The sequence below is a fragment of the Pelophylax lessonae genome (genome assembly GCF_965119305.1).
Source record: "Pelophylax lessonae genome assembly, chromosome: 3".
NCBI lineage: Eukaryota > Metazoa > Chordata > Amphibia > Anura > Ranidae > Pelophylax > Pelophylax lessonae.
This window is the reverse complement of record NC_138770.1, coordinates 59,101,102-59,117,710: the sequence shown is the minus strand read 5'-3', so window position 1 is coordinate 59,117,710 and position 16,609 is coordinate 59,101,102.

The window sequence follows — 16,609 nt, the reverse complement described above, 5'->3', positions numbered from 1 at the left end:
GAGGCAGGCATGACTTTTTTTGGATTAGTGTCTGGGGGGGTCTAAAAAGTGTACCTGTGAATTTTCAGCTCTGTAGCATGTCCAGAACCAGAAAAAAAGATCATTTTTCAGTAGGGCAGGGATGGTGGGACCCCTCTTTTACACCTATATGATCTTTTTTTTGGGGCTCTGGACATGCTACAGAGCTGAAACTTCACAGGTACACCTTTTAGACCCCCCAGACACAAAATCACACAAAAAAAGTTCTTAAAAATTGTAATTTTTATAAGATTTTTTATAGAGAGCCAATTATTGAAAAAAAAAAAAAAAAAAGGAAAAAAAAAAAAATTTCTTTGGATTTAGTATCTGGGGGGTCTAAAAAGTGTACCTGTGAAGTTTCAGCTCTGTAGCATGTCCAGAACCATAAAAAAAAGATCGTTTGTATTGGTGTAATTATAGATCTGGAATATGGCTTCTCGCTTTTCACACCTTGCCGGTTTAATAGCAGGCGTTTTTTTTGGGCATTTTTTTGGGTTCTTTTGAGGCAGGAAAAACATCTGAACTTGTGTATAGTGGTATATATACCACTATACACAAGTTCAGATGTTTTGCCTGCCTCCAAAGAACCCAAAAAAGTGCCCAAAAAAAAGCTAGCATCAAAAAAAAAACGCCCAGGTGTGTTGTTGTAGGCATTTTTTGGGGGTTTTTGGAGGCAGGCAAAACATCTGAACTTGTGTACACACACATGCTTATATGTATTTTACACTTAGACAGATATAGGTGTTATAGGAGCGTAACCATATTAGTGTAAATGATTTCATTAGCGCAAGCATATATTTCTGCTCCTATCACACCTATATATGTCTAGGTGTGTATATACATATAAGTATGTGTGTATATACACCACTATACACAAGTTCAGATGTTTTGCCTGCATCCAAAGAACCCAAAAAAATGCCCAAAAAAAAACGCTAGCGTCAAAAAAAAAAAACGCCCAGGTGTGTTGTTGCAGGCATTTTTTGGGGGTTTTTGGAGGCAGGCAAAACATCTGAACTTGTGTACAGTACCACTATACACAAGTTCAGATGTTTTTCCTGACTCCAAAGAACCCAAAAAAATGCCCAAAAAAAAACGACTGCTATTAAACCGGCAAGGTGTGAAAAGCGAGAAGCCATATTCCAGATCTATAATTGCACCAATACAAACAATCTTTTTTTTTTATGGTTCTGGACATGCTACAGAGCTGAAACTTCACAGGTACACTTTTTAGACCCCCCAGATACTAAATCCAAAGAAATTTTATTTTTAAATTTTTTTTTTCTTCTAATTTTTTAAATAATTTTTAAGAACTTTTTTTGTGTGATTTTGTGTCTGGGGGGGTCTAAAGGGTGTATCTGTGAAGTTGCAGCTCTGTAGCATGTCCAGAACCCCCCAAAAAAGATCATATAGGTGTAAAAGTGGGGTCCCACCATCCCTGCTCTAATGAAAAATTATCTTTTTTTCTGGTTCTGGACATGCTACAGAGCTGAAACTTCACAGGTACCCCTTTTAGACCCCCCAGATACTAAATCCAAAGTCAAAATCAAAAAAATCTCTTTTTATTTATTTATTTTTTTTCAATAATTGGCTTTTTTATCAAAAATGACAATTTTTAAGAACTTTTTTTGTGTGATTAATAGTCCCTGGGGCATGACCCAGAACCCTAGGCACTTTTTAGGGGCATTTATTGGGTTTTAGGGCTTTAAAATGGTGTTTTTTGATTACCGAAGTTTGGGTCCATTGATTTCAATGGGGTTCTGAAATCCGGGCCAAACTTTTGGGTAGTTCGGATGTTCTGGCCGAACCAAACTTTTCAAAAGTTCGATCATCCCTACTGACTGCTACGTAGAAGGATCTTCCTTCATTATCACCACCTGAGCAGTTCCCAGTGTTGTAATATGAAAAGGAGACGCCTCTTCTTCATTTAGCACCACCAGTCCCCCTCTCAGTTGGATATCAAGACTGATTCGGCCATTTAGGACAACGACATGGAAAAATATGGACTTGGAAAAATTAAATGAATCAGTTGTCTACCGGGACAGGTTTTACGTTTTTTTTGCACACATGTTAAAATCGGCATTGTCTGCCTTGTTTGCTATACATTTACATACACAAGCTCACTCTATGCTGTGCTTTTCATATTGGATATGTGCGGGGGGTGCTTTCATTTTTTTTTTTTTTTTAATTACTTTTATTTTTTCAATTTTTTCAGTTTTTACATTTGTTTTATTATTAACCACTTAAGCCCCGGAGGATTTTCCTGCTAAACGACCAGGGGGTATTTTGCGATTCGGCACTGCGTGACTTTAACAGACAATTGCGCGGTCATGCGACGCGGTATCTAAACAAATTTGGCGTCCTTTTTTTTCCCACAAACAGAGCTTTCTTTTGGTGGTATTTGATCATCCGTGCGATTTTTACTTTTTGCGCTATAAACAAAAAAAGAGAGTACATTTTGCAAAAATAACAATATTTTTCACATTTTTTTAAATGAAATTCCCCAAAAAAAAAATGTAAAAATCTAAATTTTTTCAAATTTTCGGCCAATTTGTTTTCTGCTACATATGTTTGGTAAAAAAAATCGCAAAAAGCGTATTTTGATTGGTTTGCGCAAAAGTTATCGCGTTTACTAACAAAGGGAAAGATTTCTGTCATTTTTGGTGTTTTTTTTTTAACGTGTAATGGCGGCGATCTGCGATTTTTTTTGCGGTACTGCGACATTGCGGCGGACAGATCGGACCCTTGACTGACATTTTTGACACTTTTGGGGTTACCAGTGACATTTCTACAGTAATCAGTGCTATATATATGCACTGTTACTGTAAAAATACACTGGTAGTGAAGGGGTTAACTTTATTTGGGAGGGAGGGGCTGTGTGTGTCCCTAGGAGCGTGATTCTTACTGTGATTGGCTGTGGCTTGAAGTGTAGGAACACTGATCAACGGTCCTACATAGTAGAACCGTGTGATCAGTGTTTCTACACCAGGGAGAATGACAGGCAGCTTGTTTACATAAGCCGCCTGACTTTCTCCCTCTCCCCCGACGATCGCCGAGTGACCGGCGGACATCGGGTCCGCCAGTCACACGCGCGGGGGGGGTCCGTGACCGCGCGGGAGCGGGAGCGCGCCTCCGGCGGCGCGCGCTCGCTCCCCAGAGCCTCACAGGCGAGCGACGTAGACCTACGTCACTCTGCCTGTGAGGGGCCGACTGCCGCAGTAAATATACTGAGAGCAGTCGGCAAGCGGTTAACCTATTTTTAAATAAATTATTTTATAAATTAGCACAAGGAGGCTGACAGGCCCCCCTATTGGACAGCATGGGCAAGCTCTCTTTAACCACTTGCCGACTGCCTGCCGTGGAAGGGGGAGCGAGCATGGGGGGGCACCTGCGCAGCGATTCGCGAGAGGGTAGGCTGATTTGCGGGGCCAGCGGCCACGATTGTCGCAGGGCATCCGCGATCACTCCCCAGGGAGACAGAACGGCGGCCTGCTGTTGTAAACACAGTAGATCATTGTTCTGTCAGTTATCATCACAGGTATCATGCATTCCTTCTATTTGGGAACACAGGTCCCTGTGTTGATCCAATAAGCCCATTCCCTTCACAGTTAGAAAGCACTTCCTAGGATCACATTTAACCCTTGGATCGCCCCTTCCCTGCCAGTGTCATTATAACAGTAACAGTGCATATTTTTAGCACTGATTACTGTAGTAATGTCACTGGTTCCAACAAAAGTGTCAAAAAGGTCAGTTAGGGGTCCGATCTGTCTGCTGCAATGTCACAGTCCCGCTAAAAAACGCTGATCGCCGCCATTACTAGTAAAAAAAAAAAAAAAAAGACATAAATCTTTCCCCTAGTTTGTAGGCACGATAACTTTTGCGCAAACCAGATAAAGTATTCTTATTGGGATTTTTTTTTTAACAAAAATATGTAGCAGAATACAAAATTGGCCTTAAAATGTTGAAAACATTTCATTTAAATTTTTTTTTTATTGGGAATGTTATATAGCAGAAAGTGAAAAATATTGTTTCTTTTGTTTTCAAAATTGATGCTCTTTTTTGTTTATCCACTTACCGCAAAGTGACGTAGGGGTACGTCGGCAAACTTTGCGGTGTTACACCGGGGTGATGCCTCTAGCTAGAGGCATCATCCCGGTACCGTGGTTTAGAGGCGGCGGTCGGCTTTCCGTCGGTAACGACCGATGCGGCATCGGGTCTCCGATGACGTGACCCGGAGGCGGCGTCCATGACGTCACTTCCAGGTTACTCTGCTGCAAAAGGCGGCAGATTAAAAAAACGACTGTATTCAAAAATGCAGTTAAAGTGTAGTGGAGGGGTTTGGGGTCTTTTAGACCCTCGATCCCTCCATAAATCACTGCATATTTGTGTCACAAGGGATGTTTACATTGCTTGTGACCGCAATAAAAGTGATCAGATTTTTTTTTTTTTTTTTTTTTTTTTTAAACCCATGATGAAGTTAAAAAAAAAAAAAAAAAATAAACAGGAAAAAAAAAAATGTTAGCAGCCCCCGTCACCGTTAGCTCGCGCACAAATGAAAACGTATACGGAAGTCGAGCCGCAAATGAAATCACTGTTCAAACCACACATGTGAGGTATCGCCGTGATCGCCAGAGCGTGAGCAATAGTTTAAAAAAAAAAGAGCTACACTCTAACTCTAAACTGGTAACCGTTAAAATTTTTTAAAGCGTCGCCTATTTAGATTTCTTTTGACCGTAGTTTGTTGCCATTCTACGGGTGCACGCAATTTTAAACCGTAACATGTTGGGTATCTACAGAACTCTACAGAACAAAAATAGAAATGGCTATTTTTATTAAGAGAAAGCAAAAAAAAAAAAAGTGAAAAAAAATAAATGAATTATTAAAAAGAAGTAAAAAATAAAATCATGTGCTTCCCTGTAAATGAAAGTAGTGTTTTTTTTAGTTTGTTTTTTATGTATTTATTTTTGTATTCAGTTTATTTGCTTTCTCTTAATAAAAAATAAAAAAAAATTGCCATTGGCAGAAGACCAGGTCCAGGATAGTTCTGGACCCAGTCTTGTGCCAATGGATACTTTTTTAATGCTTTCTCCTAATAAAATAATACAAAAAAAATCCATTGGCACAAGACTAGGTCCAGAACTATCCTGGACCTGGTCTTGTGCCAATGGCTATTTTTATTAAGAGAAAGCAAAAAAAAAAAAAGTGAAAAAAATAAATGAATTGTTAAAAAAAAGAAAAAAAATACTAAACAAATAAAATCATGTGCTTCCCTGTAAATGAAAGTAGTGTTTTTTTAGTTTGTTTTTTATGTATTTATTTTTGTATTCAGTTTATTTGATTTCTCTTAATAAAAAATAAAAAAAAATTGCCATTGGCAGAAGACCAGGCCCAGGATAGTTCTGGACCCAGTCTTGTGCCAATGGATACTTTTTTTTATGCTTTCTCTTAATAAAAAAAAAAAAATCCATTGGCACAAGACCAGGTCCAGAACTATCCTGGACCTGGTCTTGTGCCAATGGCTATTTTTATTAAGAGAAAGCAAAAAAAAAAAAGAAAAAAGTGAAAAAAAGAAATGAATTATTAAAAAAAAGAAAAAAACACTAAACAAATAAAATCACGTGCTTCCCTGTAAATGAAAGTAGTGTTTTTTTTAGTTTGTTTTTTATGTATTTATTTTTGTATTCAGTTTATTTGCTTTCTCTTAAAAAAAAAAAAGCCATTGGCACAAGACCAGGCCCAGGATAGTTCTGGACCCAGTCTTGTGCCAATGGATACTTTTTTTATGCTTTCTCTTAATAAAATAAAATAAATCCATTGGCACAAGACCAGGTCCAGAACTATCCTGGACCTGGGATTGTGCCAATGGCTATTTTTTTTTTATTAAGAGAAAGCAAAAAAAAAAAAAGTGAAAAAAAGAAATGAATTATTAAAAAAAAAGAAAAAACACTAAACAAAAAAAATCATGTGCTTCCCTGTAAATGAAAGTAGTGTTTTTTTAGTTTGTTTTTTATGTATTTATTTTTTTATTTAGTTTATTTGCTTTCTCTTAATAAAATAAAAAAAAACATCCATTGGCACAAGACCAGGTCCAGAACTATCCTGGACCTGGTCTTGTGCCAATGGCTATTTTTTTTTTTATTAAGAGAAAGCAAAAAAAAAAAAAAAGCGAAAAAAGAAATGAATTATTAAAAAAAAGAAAAAAAATACTAAACAAATAAAATCATGTGCTTCCCTGTAAATGAAAGTAGTGTTTTTTTAGTTTGTTTTTTATGTATTTTTTTTATTCAGTTTATTTGCTTTCTCTTAATAAAAAAAAAATAGCCATTGGCAGAAGACCAGGTCCAGGATAGTTCTGGACCCAGTCTTGTGCCAATGGATACTTTTTTTATGCTTTCTCTTAATAATAATAAAAAAAAAAACAAAAAAAAACATTGGCACAAGACCAGGTCCAGAACTATCCTGGACCTGGTCTTCTGCCAATGGCTATTTTTATTAAGAGAAAGCAAAAAAAAAGTGAAAAAAAGAAGTGAATTATTAAAAAAAAAAGAAAAAAACACTAAACAAATAAAATCACGTGCTTCCCTGTAAATGAAAGTAGTGTTTTTTTAGTTTGTTTTTTATGTATTTTTTTTATCCAGTTTATTTGCTTTCTCTTAATAAAAAAAAAAAAATAGCCATTGGCAGAAGACCAGGTCCAGGATAGTTCTGGACCCAGTCTTGTGCCAATGGATACTTTTTTTATGCTTTCTCTTAATAAAATAAAATAAATCCATTGGCACAAGACCAGATCCAGAACTATCCTGGACCTGGTCTTGTGCCAATGGCTATTTATTTTTTATTAAGAGAAAGCAAAAAAAAAAAAAGTGAAAAAAGAAATGAATTATTAAAAAAAAAGAAAAAAAACACTAAACAAATAAAATCATGTGCTTCCCTGTAAATGAAAGTAGTGTTTTTTTAGTTTGTTTTTTATGTATTTATTTTTTTTATTCAGTTTATTTGCTTTCTCTTAATAAAAAAAAAAAAATAGCCATTGGCAGAAGACCAGGTCCAGAATAGTTCTGGACCCAGTCTTGTGCCAATGGATACTTTTTTTATGCTTTCTCTTAATAAAATGAAAAAAAAATCCATTGGCACAAGACCAGGTCCAGAACTATCCTGGACCTGGTCTTGTGCCAATGGCTATTTTTTTTTTATTAAGTGAAAGCAAAAAAAAAAAAAGTGAAAAAAAGAAATGAATTATTAAAAAAAAAGAAAAAAACACTAAACAAATAAAATCATGTGCTTCCCTGTAAATGAAAGTAGTGTTTTTCTAGTTTGTTTTTTATGTATTTATTTTTTTATTCAGTTTATTTGCTTTCTCTTAATAAAAAAAAAAAAAAATAGCCATTGGCAGAAGACCAGGTCCAGGATTGTTCTGGACCCAGTCTTGTGCCAATGGCTATTTTTTTTTTTTTTTTATTAAGAGAAAGCAAAAAAAAAAAAAAAAGCGAAAAAAAAGAAATGAATTATTAAAAAAAGAAAATAAACACTAAACAAATACAATCATGTGCTTCCCTGTAAATGAAAGTAGTGTTTTTTTTTTTAGTTTGTTTTTTATGTATTTATTTTTTTATTCAGTTTATTTGCTTTCTCTTAATAAAAAATAAAAAAAAATTGCCATTGGCAGAAGACCAGGTCCAGGATAGTTCTGGACCCAGTCTTGTGCCAATGGATACTTTTTAATGCTTTCTCTTAATAAAATAAAAAAAAAAAATCCATTGGCACAAGGCTAGGTCCAGAACTATCCTGGACCTGGTCTTGCGCCAATGGCTATTTTTATTAAGAGAAAGCAAAAAAAAAAAAGTGAAAAAAAGAAATGAATTATTAAAAAAAGAAAAAAAATACTAAACAAATAAAATCACGTGCTTCCCTGTAAATGAAAGTAGTGTTTTTTTTGTTTGTTTTTTATGTATTTATTTTTTTATTTAGTTTATTTGCTTTCTCTTAATAAAAAAAAATAGCCATTGGCAGAAGACCAGATTCAGGATAGTTCTGGACCCAGTCTTGTGCCAATGGATACTTTTTTATGCTTTCTCTTAATAAAGTAAAAAAAAAAAAAATCCAATGGCACAAGACTAGGTCCAGAACTATCCTGGACCTGGGCTTGTGCCAATGGCTATTTTTTTTTTTTATTAAGAGAAAGCAAAAAAAAAAAAAAGTGGAAAAAAGAAATGAATTATTAAAAAAAAAAGAAAAAAACACTAAACAAATAAAATCATGTGCTTCCCTGTAAATGAAAGTAGTGTTTTTTTTAGTTTGTTTTTTATGTATTTATTTTTTTATTCAGTTTATTTGCTTTCTCTTAATAATAAATAAAAAAAATAGCCATTGGCAGAAGACCAGATCCAGGATAGTTCTGGACCTGGTCTTGTGCCAATGGCTATTTTTTTTTTTTTTTATTAAGAGAAAGCAAAAAAAAAAAAAGCGAAAAAAAGAAATGAATTATTAAAAAAAGAAAAAAACACTAAACAAATAAAATCATGTGCTTCCCTGTAAATGAAAGTAGTGTTTTTTTTAGTTTGTTTTTTATGTATTTATTTTTTTATTCAGTTTATTTGCTTTCTCTTAATAAAAAAAAAAAAAAAAATAGCCATTGGCAGAAGACCAGATTCAGGATAGTTCTGGACCCAGTCTTGTGCCAATGGATACTTTTTTTATGCTTTCTCTTAATATAATAAAAAAAAAAATCCATTGGCACAAGACCAGGTCCAGAACTATCCTGGACCTGGTCTTGTGCCAATGGCTATTTTTATTAAGAGAAAGCAAAAAAAAAAAAAGTGAAAAAAAAAAAATGAATTATTAAAAAAAAAAGAAAAAAACACTAAACAAATAAAATCATGTGCTTCCCTGTAAATGAAAGTAGTTTTTTTTTTTAGTTTGTTTTTTATGTATTTATTTTTGTATTCAGTTTATTTGATTTCTCTTAATAAAAAATAAAAAAAAATTGCCATTGGCAGAAGACCAGGTCCAGGATAGTTCTGGACCCAGTCTTGTGCCAATGGATACTTTTTTAATGCTTTCTCTTAATAAAATAAAAAAAAAATCGATTGGCACAAGACTAGGTCCAGAACTATCCTGGACCTGGTCTTGTGCCAATGGCTATTTTTATTAAGAGAAAGCAAAAAAAAAAAGTGAAAAAAAGAAATGAATTATTAAAAAAAAAAAAAAATTAAAAAAATACTAAACAAATAAAATCATGTGCTTCCCTGTAAATGAAAGTAGTGTTTTTTTTAGTTTGTTTTTTATGTATTTATTTTTGTATTCAGTTTATTTGCTTTTTTTTAATAAAAAAAAAAAAAAAAAGTTCTCCTTTGTAGCCACAAAATAATTATTATTTATTTTTTTTTTTTTGGTATAACAGGTTCCAACTGTTCATCTTTTTTTTTGACAAAAGATTGTTAAAAAAAAAAAAAAAAAAGGGTCATTCTTTCACTCTTAGGCTAAAAGACAAAAAAAGGGCAGAAGGAGATGAAAGCGTTTGGTATTGATCAGCAATTTCAATCTGTCATTTTTTTTTTTTTTTTTTTTTTTAGGTGATTGTTTGCTTTGTGGCAATTTTTTTTTTTTTTTTGATACTATGTATTTTAAGGATTTCGGTTGGCTACAATTAATCTCGTGAGTGCATCAGTATTTCCTTTCTTTTCTTTATGCGCGAGTTGATTGATCAGCAATTTAGACCTAAAGGCGGAATACATTGTGCAGCAACCAAGACGGTGACTGTCATTTGCCTTTGTTAAAATACAGAATAGAAGAAAACGTTCGATGACTCAGCCAGCCGTGGACATTATGAATGGACGGCAGTGCGTTAAACATTGATTTCCAGGCCCCCGGTCTTATTTTCAGGGTATTTATCTTCATTTGGTGTCTTTTATAGGAGATTGCGTCCACTACGATCCAGAATGATTGGACGCATGGCGGCACGACACGATAAATAAACAGGAAGCTTACATGTCAGCATTGCAAGTTCAACTTCTACTATGCACCAGACATTATATGAAGGCAGACATGCTACAAACAAGGAACGGGTACAGACAATCACATTATACTATTCATTTACTAGTCATAGCTTCCTTTATCCTCCGAAAGGTTCTAACATGGGCTATATACTGATATAAGAGTAAAGTAAAGTAGTTTTCAAGGGAAAATGCTTGAAATAAAGTAATTTTATTGTTTTTTTTTTTTTTTTTTAGGTACACTATATTCTCAAAAGTATTGGGACGCCTGCCTTTACACGCACATGAACTTTAATGGCATCCCATTCTTAGTCCGTAGGGTTCAATATTGAGTTGGCCCACCCTTTACAGCTATAACAGCTTCAACTCTTCTGGGAAGGCTGTCCACAAGGTTTAGGAGTGTCTATGGGGATGTTTTACCATTCTTCCAGAAGTGCATTAGTGAGGTCAGGCACTGATGTTGGACAAAAAGGCCTGGCTCCCAGTCTCTGCTCGAATTCATCCCAAAGGTGTTCTATCGGGTCAAGGTCAGGACTCTGTGCAGGCCAGTAAAGTTCCTCCACCCCAAATTCGGAAGAGGAACAGGAAGGGGCCATTACCAAGCTGTTCCCACAAAGTTGGGAGCATGTTGGGACCAGTCAAGTTCCTCCACCCCAAACTCGCTCATCCATGTCTTTATGGACCTTTCTTAGTGCACTGGTCCAAATCATTTGGTGGAAGGGGGGATGATGGTGTGGGGTTGTTTTTCAGGGGTTGGGCTTGGCTCCTTAGATCCAGTAAAGGGAACTCTTAGGGCATGAGCATACCAAGACATTTTGGACAGTTTCATGCTCCCAACTTTGTGGGAACAGTTCCTCTGTCCCTGATCACCACCATACCAATCCCAGTGTCTCTGATCACCACCACATCAATCCCAGTATCCCTGATCACCGTCACACCAGTTTCTCTGTCCCTGATCACCACCATACCAATCCCAGTGTCTCTGATCACCACCACATCAATCCCAGTATCCCTGATCCCCGTCAAACCAGTTCCTCTGTCCCTGATCACCACCATACCAATCCCAGTGTCTCTGATCACCACCATACCAATCCCAGTGTCACCAGCACACCAGTTCTAATGTCCCTGATCACCATCACACCAGTTGTAGTGTACCGGATCACCACCACACCAGTTACAGTGTTCCTGATCACCAATCACACCAGTCCCAGTGTCCTTGATCAGCACCACACCAGTTCCAGTGTCCCTGATCACCACCACACCAGTCCCAGTGTCCCTGATCACCACCACACCAGTCACAGTGTCCCTGATCATGGCCACACCAGTTCCAGTGTCCCTGATCATTAACCACACCAGTCCCAGTGTTCCTGGTCACCAACCACACCAGTCCCAGTGTCCCTGATCACTGCCACACCAGTCCCAGTGTCCCTGATCACTGCCACACCAGTCACAGTTTCCCTGATCACCACCACACCTGTTCCAGTGTCCCTGATCACCACCACACCTGTTCCAGTGTCCCTGATCACCGCCACACCAGTCCCAGTGTTCTTGATCACCTCCACACTAATTCCTGTATCCCTGATCATTGCCACACCAGTCCCAGTGTCACTGATCACCGCCACACCAGTCCCAGTGTCCATGATCACCTCTACACTAGTCAAAGTGTCCCTGATCATTGCCACACCAATTCCAGTGTCCCTGATCCCTGCCACGCCAGTCCCAGCTTCCCTAATCACTGCCACACCAGTTCCAGTGTCCCTGATCACCACCACACCAGTTTCAATGCCCCTGATAACCGCCATACCAGTCCCAGTGTCCTTGATTACCTTCACACTAGTCCCAGTGTCCCTGATCATCGCCATACCAGTCACAGTGTCCCTGATCACTAACCACACCAGTTGCAGTTCCGCTGATCATCGCCACACCAGTCATAGTGTCCCTGATCACCACCACACCAGTCCCACCATCCTTGATCACCACCACACCAGTTCCAGTGTCCCTCCTCTCAGCCACACCAGTCCCAGTGTTTCTGATCACCGCCCCACCAGTTCCAGTGTCCCTGATAACTACCAAACCAGTTCCAGTGTCCCTAATCACCACCACACCAGTCCCAGTGTCTCTGAGCCACATCAGTCATAGTGTCACCATAAGAACATGTGCAATGCTCTCTGAAGAGCGATTTGTGTTCAGATCGTTTTTCAGAATGCATTTGACAGGCATTGTATCACTTCCTCACAGGTCTGCTTGAACCCCCCTGGACACTGCACAAGTATCCCCTTTAACTTGAATGGATTACGATCAGTGGACATACAGGGGTATAAGTCCTGCCACAGCTTAGAAGCAAAGCATCACAGCCACAGCTTGTGTACACCCCCAGTCGCTGCCTCTGCAGCTAAATGGGATAGTGGTAGAGGGGAGGTAAAACTTCAGCTCAACCACTGGGTTTTATTACCCCCAACCTCACATGTGATCAAGCCATAGCAGTGCAGCCAGTCACAGTGTCTCTGATCACCATCACACCGGTCACAGTGTCCCTGATTACCAACTACACCAGTCACAGTGTCGTGAAACCAGTGTAGCTAGAATCAGTGTTCCTGATTCACACCTGACCAGTTCAGCCAGCATCAGTTCTCCTGATCGCCACCAGACGAGTGTATGCCAACAACAGTGTTCCTTTTTACAAACATACCAGTCCCAGTGTCACCACACCAGTGTAAGCCAATGTTATCCCTGATAGCCACCACACCAGTCCCAGTGTAGGATGTGCTACAGCAAAACTGACATTTGCAATGAAAAAAAAAAATATTTAGGGTAAATTGTTGGTAAAAAACATTACGTTGCTGGCTTCTTAAAAAAAAAGCACAGTACACAGACCCCTCTAATGTCCCCCAAAATACATAGACTATAAGGGTCTGCTATGAATTTTTGGGGGACCTTTGGGGATCTGTGTGCTGTTTAAAAAAAAAAAAAAAATTTGGCAATGAAATATTATTTACCAGCAATTTGAAAACATCCGTGCTTTAAAAATGTATTGCGCCTAGCCAAATGGGATTTAAAAAAAATATATATATTTTTGCATTGATTTATGTTTCCCTGGGCAGTGCCCACCCCTCACCCATGCTGTGATTTAACACCCCCCTTGCCTATTAGCCCAGAAAATGGGCATGTTAAATTTGACAGATTCAGCTCCTATTGCTTTCAATGGGGTTCAGGTTCGGCATCCGAATTTTAACCACATCCTGCCAGGCCTATAGCAAAATGACGGCCGGGCGGTGGTTCACTTGTTGCGACTGGACTTCACCACGTGCCGCTGGCGGTGATCAGTGGTGCGGTGTGCCGCTCGGACACACACCGCATCTCCGATCACGGTAAAGAGCCTATGACATAGGCTCTTTACCATGTGATCAGCTGTGTTCAATCACAGCTGAGCACAGTGTAAATAGGAAGTCCCAGTTATCGCCATTCCTCTACTTTTGCTGACAGCGCATGAGTAGAGGAGAGTCTATAAGCGGCTTTTCTGAAGGGGGGGGGGGGGAGTTTGTGCTGATAATTGGTGCATTAATATCAGTGCAACCCCATCAGTGATGCCCACCAGTGCCGAACACTAGTGCCCATCAGTGCAGCCTATCAGTGGCCATCAGTGCTACATATCAATGCTTGTCAGTGCTACATATCGGTGCTCATCAGTACTACATACCAGTGCCTATCGATGCTGTATATCAGTGCCGCCTATCAGTGCCCATCAGTGCTTTATATTAGTGCCTCCTCATCAGTGCCAATCAGTGTCGCCTCATCAGTTCCCATCAGTGCCGCCTCATCACTACCCGTCAGTGCTGCCTCATCAGTCCCCATCAGTGCCACCTCATCAGTTCCAATCAGTGCAGCCTCATCAGTGCCCATCAGTGCCAATCAGTGCAGTCTCATCAGTGCCACCTCATCAGTTCCAATCAGTGCAGTCTCATTAGTGCCGATCAGTGCCGCCTCATCAGTGCCCATCAGTGCCACCTCATCAGTTCCAATCAGTACAGCCTTATCAGTGCCCATCAGTGCCGCTTCATCAGTGCCACCTCATCAGTGCCCATCAGTGCAGCCTCATCAGTGCTCATCAGTTCCAATCAGTGCAGTCTCATTAGTGCCCATAAGTGCCACCTCATCAGTTCCAATCAGTGCAACCTCATCAGTGCCCATCAGTGCCACCTCATCAGTGCCCATCAGTGCAGCCTCATCAATGCTCATCAGTGCCAATCAGTGCAGTCTCATTAGTGCCCATCAGTGCCACCTCATCAGTTCCAATCAGTGCAGCCTCATCAGTGCCCATCAGTACCAATCAGTGCCAATCAGTGCAGTTTCATCAGTGCCACCTCATCAGTTCCAATCAGTGCAGTCTCATTAGTGCCGATCAGTGCCTCCTCATCAGTGCCCATCAGTGCCACCTCATCAGTCCCAATCAGTACAGCCTTATCAGTGCCCATCAGTGCCGCCTCATCAGTGCCACCTCATCAGTGCCCATCAGTGCAGCCTCATCAGTGCTCATCAGTTCCAATCAGTGCAGTCTCATTAGTGCCCATAAGTGCCACCTCATCAGTTCCAATCAGTGCAACCTCATCAGGGCCAATCAGTGCCACCTCATCAGTGCCCATCAGTGCCACCTCATTAGTGCCCATCAGTGCCACCTCATCAGTGCCCATCAGTGCAGCCTCATCAATGTTCATCAGTGCCAATCAGTGCAATCTCATTAGTGCCCATCAGTGCCACCTCATCAGTTCCAATCAGTGCAGCCTCATCAATGCCCATCAGTAACAAACAGTGCCAATCAGTGCAGTTTCATCAGTGCCACCTCATCAGTGCCAATCCGGGCAGCCTCATCAGTGCACATAACAGAAGAAGAAAAAATAATTATTTCAAACATTTATAACAGAAACAAAGAAAAAATGTTTTTTTTTCTTCACAATACTCTGCCTTTTTTCATTTGTTTAGCAAAAAACAAAACATTTAGCGGTGAATAAATAGCACCAAAAGAAAGCTCCATCTGTCTAAAAAAAAATGATACAAATTTCGTTTGGGTTCAGCATTGCATGACCGTGCAATTGTCATTTAGAATGCGACACTACTGAAAGTTAAAAAATTGGCCTGGGCAGGAAGGGGGTAAAAGTGCCCGGTATTGAAGTGGTTAATGAATTTCGCCGAACCTTGCTCAGACTGAACCCGGGGCAGGTCAACTCATCGCTAGCCAGGATGATAATGAACTGCATTCAGCAATTTTTACAGACGTGAAAATCATTTCTATGCTGAGAATGGGATTTTCTTTGGTTTGCTGCTAGACATGTCCATCTGTTAGACCTCAACAAATCAATAAATTTGGCTCTTCGGCAGTGGTAATACCAGTGTTGTAGTCACGTTATTTTACATGACGAGTCCCACTGACCTTTTAAGAAATCTTAGCCCTTCATTTAAAGCTCACAGAACATGCATACAAAAGGTCATTCAAGACCAAATCTATTGATCAGTAAAATAAGTGTTTTTTCGGTCTCGCTGTGCTGGGTGAGGAATAAAAAAATAATGAATTAATCCCTAGATATATATATTTTTAATAATCCCTGTTCCCTGGTTTGATAATAAAAGCAGAAAAACAACATTGCTGCTTGCAACACCACTGAGTGGTCTATTTATGAAAAAAAAATATCGCAGGTACATTTGTTCTGCGCAAACTGTGCAAAAAAACAAAAAAAAAAACAAAAACGAATGCTCTTTAGAATATTTTCCCGTCTGAACGAATGTTCTTTTATTATGGACAGCAGGAAAACACTGCATTATGTCCACTAGATGGAGCTGAGGAGCATAGGAATTACGCATACATCTTTTGAATAAGAGATACAATGTAGCAAGATTATTAACAAATACAATGTAACCAATGTTCCAGTATTTTGTAGAATTTTACAACCTGCCCATAAAAGGCAAAGTCACTGGATCTGAGCCCAGATCAAAATATCATTCATGCAGAATTGTACAGTCCACTTTCATTTATTGCACTCTGGAAGGTTTTACCCTCTTCATGAGCAGGCCATTTTTTGTTGTTTGGCATTGCGCTACTTTAACTGGTAATTGTGCGGTCATGCAACACTGTACTAAAACTACATTTATATCATTTTTTTTTTCCCACTCAAATAGAGTTTACTTTTGGTGGTATTTGCTAACCACTGGATTATTTTATATATATATATATATATATATATATATATATATATATATATATATAAATATATTATATATTATTATATTATATTATATAATTATATTAGTGAAAAATTACAGACAATTTTGAAATAAAAACATCATTTTTTATTTTCGTCTATAAAACATATCCAATAAAAAAAAAAAAAAAAAAAAAATCAAATTTCTTCATAAATTTAAAATGTTACTAAACCCACATTAGTAAAAACAGTCTGTATGTGCAGTAAAACGTGTTTGTTGTACACACGGTGGAACCTAAGGGGTTAATCCTCTGCATTGTGTAAAAAGGCTGTTTGATCCTGTCTTCTCTGATCCTCTCCTTCTTTTACTGTTCCCAATCAGTCTCTTGATAAAACAGAGGCTAGAGGACA